A 9,574-nucleotide genomic window follows, 5' to 3' on the forward strand; every position below is an offset into this window, starting at 1 on the left:
TAAGAGTATAAGACAAGTCAGAAATTAACAAAAGAAATGTATTGGTCTGATTTAATTAATGCGTATTTAAGAATAAAAATATGTGTAAACAAAAAACAGCTGTTAAATTCATGACTGCCATGTTGGTTACCTACGCCCTAACGGATAGCAACGTGACTACATTTTCGACGTAACATCTAACATTGGCCTGGCAATGTTAACTAGCCGATTCTTACAAGTCTACGCCATCATTTTAACAGGACTTAACAGAGTTAACAAGGTTAACACAAAGATCGTGAATAGCCCTATTATTATTTTGGCAGTTTATCGTATAACATCATTTTTTGAAAACTAGCTGTCATTGATTGTACTTGTACCTTTGTATCTTCTAACTTAAAATGGTCTTCAATTAATTGACATATAAGGACAAAGGTTTTAAATTCCTCTGTCAACAGAGAAAGTGTTTAAAAAATCTTTTCGTGAAAAGCCCGTTTACGAAACTGTCCATCTGTCCTTCATTTTGACGGTGAGCTCATAATGTGTTTTTCTTCCCGAGGGAGCCGGAGACACCTCCGGTGTTTTGAATGTGTAAATAGGCCCGTTCGGCGAACTTAACTGAGTGCTCTGCCTATTTTTAGCGGGTTAATCTCGTGATAATTTTATTCAACGGCTATGGAGATTAACCGGAGTGTGACTTCTCGTCCCACGCTAATGAGACGGTCGTCAAAAGGATCGCCCATCGTTTTTGCATGTCAAACTATGTTTTCACGGCAACCTTTGGAGGTTTTTGGCGGTCTTATTTGAATTAAGCCACGGCCGTCGTGATTGTCGTTACGCCCATTGACAAAGGGCGAAATTATTCCTATTCAAATGAGGGTTTAACTACAGCACCGATGAAAATTGCTTTTTCTAACAGGTTGTAATAATCTTGTATGGACGGGTGCAGTTAAAAACGATAACGTTGACAAGACGTGGCTTAACCCGGTTGTAAAACTACGTTTAATGAGAGAAGTTTTAAGAGCCAAGCGCTTTGCGGGATCCTGTTGTTAACGCGGTCGGTAGTATTTTATTAAAACGAATTTACCACCTAACTCTTCAATAACTCCTGACTATGCTACATAAAACATAAATACAACTTTCAACGATTAATGAAACTTAATTCCAAACCAAAACAGTATTTTAAAGAAAACACATTCAGAAAAATGTTAAAGAAGTAATGATTATTTCAGTTTTCTTCAAAACACTCGAAAATAAGCATAATTTACATATTCAAGATGTTACATTCATATTTAACAGAATCGATAAAATTAGATTTATATACCGTAATACTTTTTTATATCCCTTCTTACTTATAAAATTAGAACGGACAGACTGAAGAGAAGGATATTTTTCATGATTAAAAGGGCAAACATTAAAATATAAAAATATATAAAAGTTTTTTTAAAAACCTATCATCCTGATAATCTCCTGAAGTTAATTGCACTAATAAAAGAACTTACTTTTGTGTAAGTTTCAATTGTTTTAATGAGACCTAACCCGGGACGCCAGGTGACTTTGAAAACTTCATAATACGTTTTCTCGAGGATCACCTTCAAAAACAACTTTGCGTGGCTAAAAAATTAACCAAGTTTGAAAGGATCAAACCCGCTGCAAAGTTGGTGATTTACGGCTTTGTGCGTTGACATGACGCCCTTGAGGTCTAAATCCTTTGTAAAAGACCACATTATCGTTTTATAAAAAGCCCCCATAATCCCCAAAATAGATGGATAGACATGACGTTCTATTACAGTTTCATCGAGAAATTTCTCTCCACGTTAGGTTAATAAACTTATTAAAAAACTATTTCAAAAATGGAAAAGAGTATCCTTCAAATTAAAAAGTAAAAGTTTAATTCCTCCATGGCAGAAACAATAATGCATTTTTAATCCTTTTTTTTAAATAATTACCCTGAAATAACCAATGGCATATAAGTTGTGCATAATTTTCATTCATTCATTAGATATTTAATGTAAAAATTATGAAATTAGAAAAACTGTCACAATATGCGTCCTAGAGTTTAAAAAGTAAATAAATATGTAAGCATGTAATGAGTACCATTTAACGCCTCAATGGATAAATAAATAAAGAAAATTGATAGGATTTATCCTAACTTTAACTTATGTAAATAATTTTCAATAAATTTCAAACTTTACACTTTACAGAGAATTATTATTCAGGAATCGTGAGATGCGGTCTGGTGTGATGTAGGTTTCAGAAAAACATTTTCTTTGTCGTGTCAACGTTTCGATCTGTATTGAGATCATCTTCAGGGCCTAGGAATTTACAAACATTGTTTAAATTTAACAAATACTTGTAGGATGTGGAAAAAAATTATTTATACAATGCAAAAAAAAATGTTTTTTATATTCAATCAAAGTATTTCTAATCACTTAAAGTGTTTGTTTTCTGCGTAATTGTGCCATTCTTGCGTATCGTGTAGAGAGTGCCAGTGAGATATTGCTGTTTTATGTTTATATACGTTGGATTTTGAAGGGGTGGGGAAGGAAGTCGGTATAGAAAGACTTTTTGTATAAGGAGTCGGCTTCCTCGAGGTGAAAAGAGCCGAAAATGGGAAAAAACGTTGGTAATGGTCGGACAGATTATCCTTTCAGGATTATATTGTAGTTGATTTCAGGATTTAATTGTAAATGTATTTTGTTAAGAACTTTTACCAATAACCAAAGCGTGCCACCTAAATTATAGTGCTTCCTACTAAAGTAGTCTATGTATCATATACCGATTAATGAGGATAGACTTAGGATTAGGGTAAGCGAGGTATTCCGAGGACTAGCTGGGAAAAATGTGACGATGTGCTTAAATGCAGATATCTCAACTTTAGATCTTTAGAAAATAATAAATTCATTCATCGACCTAGACGACCGTGGACACACCCAAATTTGGAACCCTCCAATTTCCTGGAAGCGGGAATTTTCAACACCGACGGAATCAAGAAGCGGACACCTAGTTATCCCGAAAGTTTATAGAAAAAGTTTATTTAGATTGTAAAAGGTTCATTTAGCCTGTAAAGTTTGTTATAGAGTTACCTCGTAAAAATTAAATTTTCGTTGGTTTGTGTATATAAATTTGTTTTTAGTTAGTTTTTTTTTGTTTTATTGCTATCTGTATTAAATAAATATAAATTGAGCAAAACGTATACTTATATACAAATCTGACAGATCTGTCAGACTAGTAGGCAGAGGGGAAAGAAACCGGCCAGTGCTACAACTCTCTTTTATTTAATTAGGAGGGTTAATTTAGGAAGCACGAGGCCGAATGTAAGTCTCCGTAAATATGACAGGAATATTTTTTTACTTACATTTTTTACTTTTATTTATTCACAATTTAACAACAAAAACTAAAACTAAATCATTCCTTAGTAAAGTTTTTTAAAAATAGCAACACACACGTGTGGTTGATTATTATTAAATGCCATTCAGTTCGTGGTCCGATTGACCAAATAACATTTTTCAATTAATTAATATTTATGAAAGGTATTTGAAAAATGGCAAAAAAGGAGGGGAAATTCGAGAAGTAAGATTGAGATGGAACTTAGTGCCCGAGCGGATAGAGGTCACGATAGGTCGAGTGGTTAGCCGGTTGAGCAGCGGCGTATTTAGCCGAAGGTCGTGAGTTCGAATCCCGCTCGTGTCACTGACTTTTTTATCTCGACCAATACCTTTCATAAATATTAATTAAGTGAAACATTGTTAAATACACTGACCGGCAAAAAATTCCGCCTAATTGTTTTTTTTTTCATTTTCTAGATTAAAAAAATTGTCCTTAATTTGCATCATTGTTTTTATCAATAAATATTTGCTTATTCTATGGAAAAATTGGGAATATCAATTAGAGTTAAACACACTTAATCCTTAATCCAAAACAACGATAATTTTTTTATTGTTTACTTTTATGCAATTTAAAATGTTTATTCAGTTTCATTTGAATTCTGAAAGCTATAAACTGTTCAGTTTCTACCTTTGTTTTCTTAATTTCAATTTTTAAACTTAAAAATACCACTTAGTGCTGAGGATGTTGCGCGTGGTATGGCACTTATTGTTGGACGTTCCATCAAGTATGCGGCTATTGCCATCGGATTTCCTTACGAAACAATGCGAACCGTCGTTAGACATTTTCAGGAAACTGGGTCCTACCATAGAAGGCCCGGTTCTGCACACCCTAGGGTAACAGAACCACAAAATGACCATTTCTTGACTTTGAGAATTTTGCGAAACCGGCAGCTTACTGTTGTTCGTGCGATTCATCAGCTCCAGGAAGTACGAGGTGTCCAAATTTCTAAACGAACTGCTCGAAAAAAGAGAGTTCGCCCCATAAGAGAACCAGAATTGACCAGAACACACAGAGTTGCACGGTACCATTTGTTCGAGAACACAGCCATTGGTCTTTAGACAATTGGTCTGCTGTACTTTTTACAGATGAGCGTAGATTTGCTCTATGCTTCCAGACGGTGGGAAAGAGTGTGGAGGAGGCGGAATAAAAGGTACAAAGCTTGGAATTTTTCCCAGAGCCAATCTTTTCAATGGAGCACAGTGATGGTGTGGGCGGGAATTTCAATGGAGAATCGCACAGAGTTGGTTGTTGTTCGAGGAAAGTTTTTGACGGCCACTTCCTATGTGGATGAAATTTTGGAACATCGAGCGTTGCTTGAGTTCGGTGAAATCGGCGACAATCCTAGTCTAACACGCGATATTGCCTTCCACATGTCGCTCGCATAGTTCAAAAGTACCTTCAACAGAATATTTATGGGGTAACCTCAAAACATGAATAAGAGCAGTACATCACTTCCTGATGAACTCCACGACCTTGAAAGGACTCTTCGTGAAGAATGGGCTAACCTCCAGCAAAGACACATTTCCAGACTGGTAGAAAGTATGCCGAGGCGTCTTCGAGATGTGATTAAAGCAAGAGGAGGAAATACGCAATATTGAAATGTTAATTAAAACTCTAAAACAAAATTAAAACAAATTTTATCTGTCCGTGTTTTTTCATTTGTCATTTTCCTTAGCAATTTACATTTTTTTAAACTTTTTAGACGAAAACTCAATTATTAAACGTTAAAAAACGTAAGGCTTTGATTAATATATAAAAATATATACAAATCAAGTTATATTGCAAGTGGGTGGAAATTTTTGCCTGCCCATGTGTGTGCTTGCCACTTTATTATGTTAAAGGGTGTAATTAGTTAAGTAAGGCGAGGTATCTGGAAATGGTTGATAAAGTTTGGCTACAAATAAACGGATTAATTTTACGCGTGTGAACAGACAGACCACGTATAAGTTCCATAGATAAAAAAGTAAACAGTGTTTCACCGAACCGCTATTTCATCCTACCCCAAAGTTCAATAAAATATGTTAAAACGATGGTCGAAAATGAGTTATGTGATAATCAGAAGTAATATCCGGACGACTTCTTCCGCAGTAGACGTAAGGATCTCGTGAGGTTAATGGAGGCGTATTTGTATAAAATTACCTCCTAGAATTGCGTGCCTTAAACAATATAGGTAGCGAGTGTGATAGAACATGCGGCGGGAAATGGGCCCGACTTTTATTCCATACGGACCTTTTTTGTTTTATTGCGATCAAGAAATGAAGGTTGAATATTCTCTCCATAAAGAATGGCGTAAAAATCAGATTGAAACGCTCCCGGGGATATAGTGGAGGAAAATAGGCGCTCTTTGAACGGAACAGACATTAAGAACGATGCCGAGTCGATAATAATATTCTCGTTCAACTAGCGGGAGCAATCAAAACGCTGGTTTATATGCGCACTTTTTAGCTGGTTTAATTGTTTTCCTCTTGAGAGAGAAATGCTATTTGAAAAGAGAAAAAATCTCTTGCATATGGATGTGCTCGACCCCTTTTATTTGTCATGAATAAAAATCTATTCAGCCTCTTCTTCTATTTTATTATTCTAAATTCTTTTCACTCTGAACTATATTACGTTCCAACGCGGAGGTTTAAGGTTCCACAGCAGTGTTATTGAAACTTAGGATCCTTGTACATGAAACATCGAGGAACTCTGAATTTCCGGAATCGAAGTACGTTTTCTGCCGATGACTCTTGATACGTTAAAAAGTGATAGAAATATCGGTCAACAAACGGAGAATAATCCCCTAGTATACATTAAAAAAACGATTATACATGTGGCCGATTAGAAGTAACACAGTTCCTTCGTCGAGCTTTTGAAGAAAAAAAACCTTAATCAGGATTCATTGTCATAAGTCCTATTTTATGTTATAGAATGAATTGGGCATGCTTGATCTAGTGCTAGATTATCTCAATAGTTAATCACAATAGCTCAAGTGGTAGAGCAGCGGCGTATTTAGCCGACGGTCGTGGGTTCGAATCCCGCTCGTGGCACTACCTTTTTCATTTCGACCAAAACCTTACATAAAAAGATTAATTAATTGAAAGAAGTAATTTGGTCAATAGATCACTAAATATAATGGATTCAATATTTAATTTCACTCCACAAGGTTTCACACTTGTCAATACATGTTTCTTAACAGTTTAACTTATTAAAATGCTAGACCAGTTTCACCTTGTTAGTTCAGAACTTTTTTTCTTTAAAGAAAATTCAGCCACAAGAGACTACAGAATCTTAATGCAGGAAAATACCAAACAACACGAATTGTTCCAAATGTGTGCATCATGACACGCTGGTAAATAAAGTTCTGAATTGTTGAATAGAAAATGTTGTTTTTAACTATCAGAATCAATGGGAATACATTCTTTGCTCTGTCATACATTCGGATAAATAACTAAATCGCCCTTGTTTGGGTACGAGAGCATATGGGGACAACGAGGACCGAGGCAAATTGCATCAGGACATTTATTGCCCCTGAACGCAGTTCCATTTGTTAATAATAGTCCTCGGTAATAGCTAGTTCATTAAAGACCATCGCAACAACAGCAAAAGTTAATCCTTTTATGTAAGGTTTTGGTTGAAATGAAAAAGCTAGTGCCACGATGGGATTCGAACCCACGACCTTCGGCTAAATACGCCGGTGCTCTATCACTTGAGTTATCGTGATTTCGATCCACTCGGACACCAACTCCCAACTCAACCTACAACCTCTCGAATTTTCCGTCTTTTTTGACATTTTTCAAATGTCGGGTAATCAGGATTCGATTCTCGGCGACATATGAAGTGGCCACGAGTAGCTGTTAGTGAAGTTTACTTCGTTTTGCTTATTAAATCCATTATATTTCGTGGTCCGATTGACCAAATAACTTGTTTCAATTAATTAATCTTTATTTAGTGTCACGAGCGGGATTCGAACCCACGACCTTCGGCTAAACACGCTGATCCTCTACCACTTGAGCTATCGTGACCTCGATCCACTCGGACACCAACTTCCCATCTCAACCTACAACCTTTCGAATTTTCCCTCCTTTTCGCCATTTTTGAAATGTGTAATTAGAATTCGATTCCCGGCGACATATGAAGTGACCACGGGGATAGGAATAGGGATAAAAGAGGCGGCCACAAGGCCTACTGCACCTCGACCGGAATAGATCTATTGTGCTCCTAGTGGCCACGGAGAGCTGTTAGTGGAGTTATAATTCGTTTTACTTATTAAATCGTGGCTTCGATCCACTCGAACACCAACTAGCTTTTTCATTTCAACCAAAACCTTACACAAAAGGATTAATTAATTGAAAGAAGTAATTTGGTCAATAGACCACTAAATATAATGGATTTAAAAGCAAAAGTATTAAACTTAAGACGTGCTTGGCCCACGACTTCAGAACAGGCGAAACACTGCTCTTCTACTGAGCTATGGAGACTTGCGGTCCCCCGGTTTTATGTAGTATTTCAACCTTCTTTACATAAAAATTAATATAGTTCATTCTGTGTTAATCGTTGACCGATTTTCGTCCCTCTCGAATATATTTGATTCACTTTTATCTTCCAAACGGCTAGGCCCGTATAAATCGTCAAATATACTCAGATGAACAGGAAAGTCCAACCGGGCGAGCTTTTCGACTATGTAAATAAAATGTTTGCGCCTGTCGTCAAAGTAAACACCTTCGAGGCGACAAGCTGCACGTGGAAAGCTTACGATATAGACTGTTGAGGGCTCCACCCTTCGTTTAGTCACTCAACTAAAGCCTTAAACTCAGTCTGTCGGCTTTCTGTCTTTATTAACTTTCAGCAGTCGGTTGAAGTTATTTTCTAATTTATGAAATGATGGTTCAATTTGATTCAACTGGTTTTCTTCTTTATTCGCTTTTTTAAAGAGAAGTTGACATGCAATCCTTTTTAAAAAAGATGGTTCCTACTCACATTAAGTTGTTTCGCAACAATCCGGATTTCGAGCCCTTTAGCTCATCGTCAGGTTGAAGGGTTTCCACAAACACGACTCTCGACACGAATTGCAGAAGTGAACCCGCTGATAATGTTCCAATGAGGAGCTGGATTTTTAATGGATCAATTTGAACGTGCGAAAAGCGGGAATTATAACACAAATAACAATTGTAATAGTAAATACTGTAAGAAATTAATTGTAAATTAGTGATTAAAGATAAAAAAATAAATAAAAATAAAAAATGAAATAATCAGAATAATACCTTAATATTATTAAATTATTATAAAACATAATAATAATTAGAAAAATGGGAGGAAGATCAAAATCTGTTATATTATTAATGCATTAACAGATCTTTAATCACTAATTTACAATTAATTTCTTACAGTATTTACTATTACAATTGTTATTTGTGTTATAATTCCCGCTTTTCGCACGTTCAAATTGAGCCATTAAAAACCCAGCTCCTCATTGGAACGTCGCGTTGGCGGGTGTATCAGCGGGTTCACTTCTGCAATTCATGTCGAGAGACGTGTTTGTGAAACCCTTCAACCTGACGATGAGCTAAAGGGCTCGAAATCCGGATTGTTGCGAAACAACTTAATGTGAGTAGGAACCATCTTTTTAAAAAAGGATTGAACTCTACACTCACCCCATCATTTATAATTTCTGTTGGCATGCAATGTCATTTTATGTTCATGGCGCTTGTTTTGCATGATTCTCCATTCGAATAGTGGGAAAATACAAAAATACCTAACTTGATATGGATTAAATAACGCGATTTTGTTCATTCCAGCAACTCAGTTTCCAGCTAGGCCGTCTCAAACAAAATTGGAAATAGATTGACACTAAAAAGTCTTGGTGGAGACTATAGTGAAAGAGAATTGAGGTTCGTTTAACTCTGTCATCCTGGAAGGAATTCATTCATTGATCTTTCTGTTCGGTAAATAAAGATGAATTCTCTTTTCTTTTCATTTATTGTTTTGTGTCACATGTATCACTTCTTTATAAACTACATTGAAATTTTTGTATATTTAGGTAGTTCGTATATTTTGAAACAAATTAAGTAGTAATACGATTTTATAAATTTGCTTGTGAAATTTGATTACTATTGTAACACATTACCAGAGAGTTTCGATTCTTTGGATAAATTTGTGCATATTAGTTATTTAAATTTGTTATCTCTCAAAAAGGTGATTCTCATTTAAAGTAGTTTTAAATTGTTTA

General features: G+C 35.7%; 1 non-coding gene across 1 annotated transcript; it reads right to left on the reverse strand.

Annotated features, from left to right (window-relative positions):
• Positions 1–7,297: 7,297 nt before the first annotated feature.
• Positions 7,298–7,370, reverse strand: Trnan-guu. The gene has a single exon. It is a non-coding gene; the product is annotated as a tRNA-Asn (tRNA).
• Positions 7,371–9,574: the final 2,204 nt, after the last annotated feature.

This window comes from Cimex lectularius, unplaced genomic scaffold (genome assembly GCF_000648675.2).
Source record: "Cimex lectularius strain Harlan isolate CLEC.00 unplaced genomic scaffold, Clec_2.1 scaffold260, whole genome shotgun sequence".
In the NCBI taxonomy this organism is placed as follows: Eukaryota; Metazoa; Arthropoda; class Insecta; order Hemiptera; family Cimicidae; genus Cimex; species Cimex lectularius.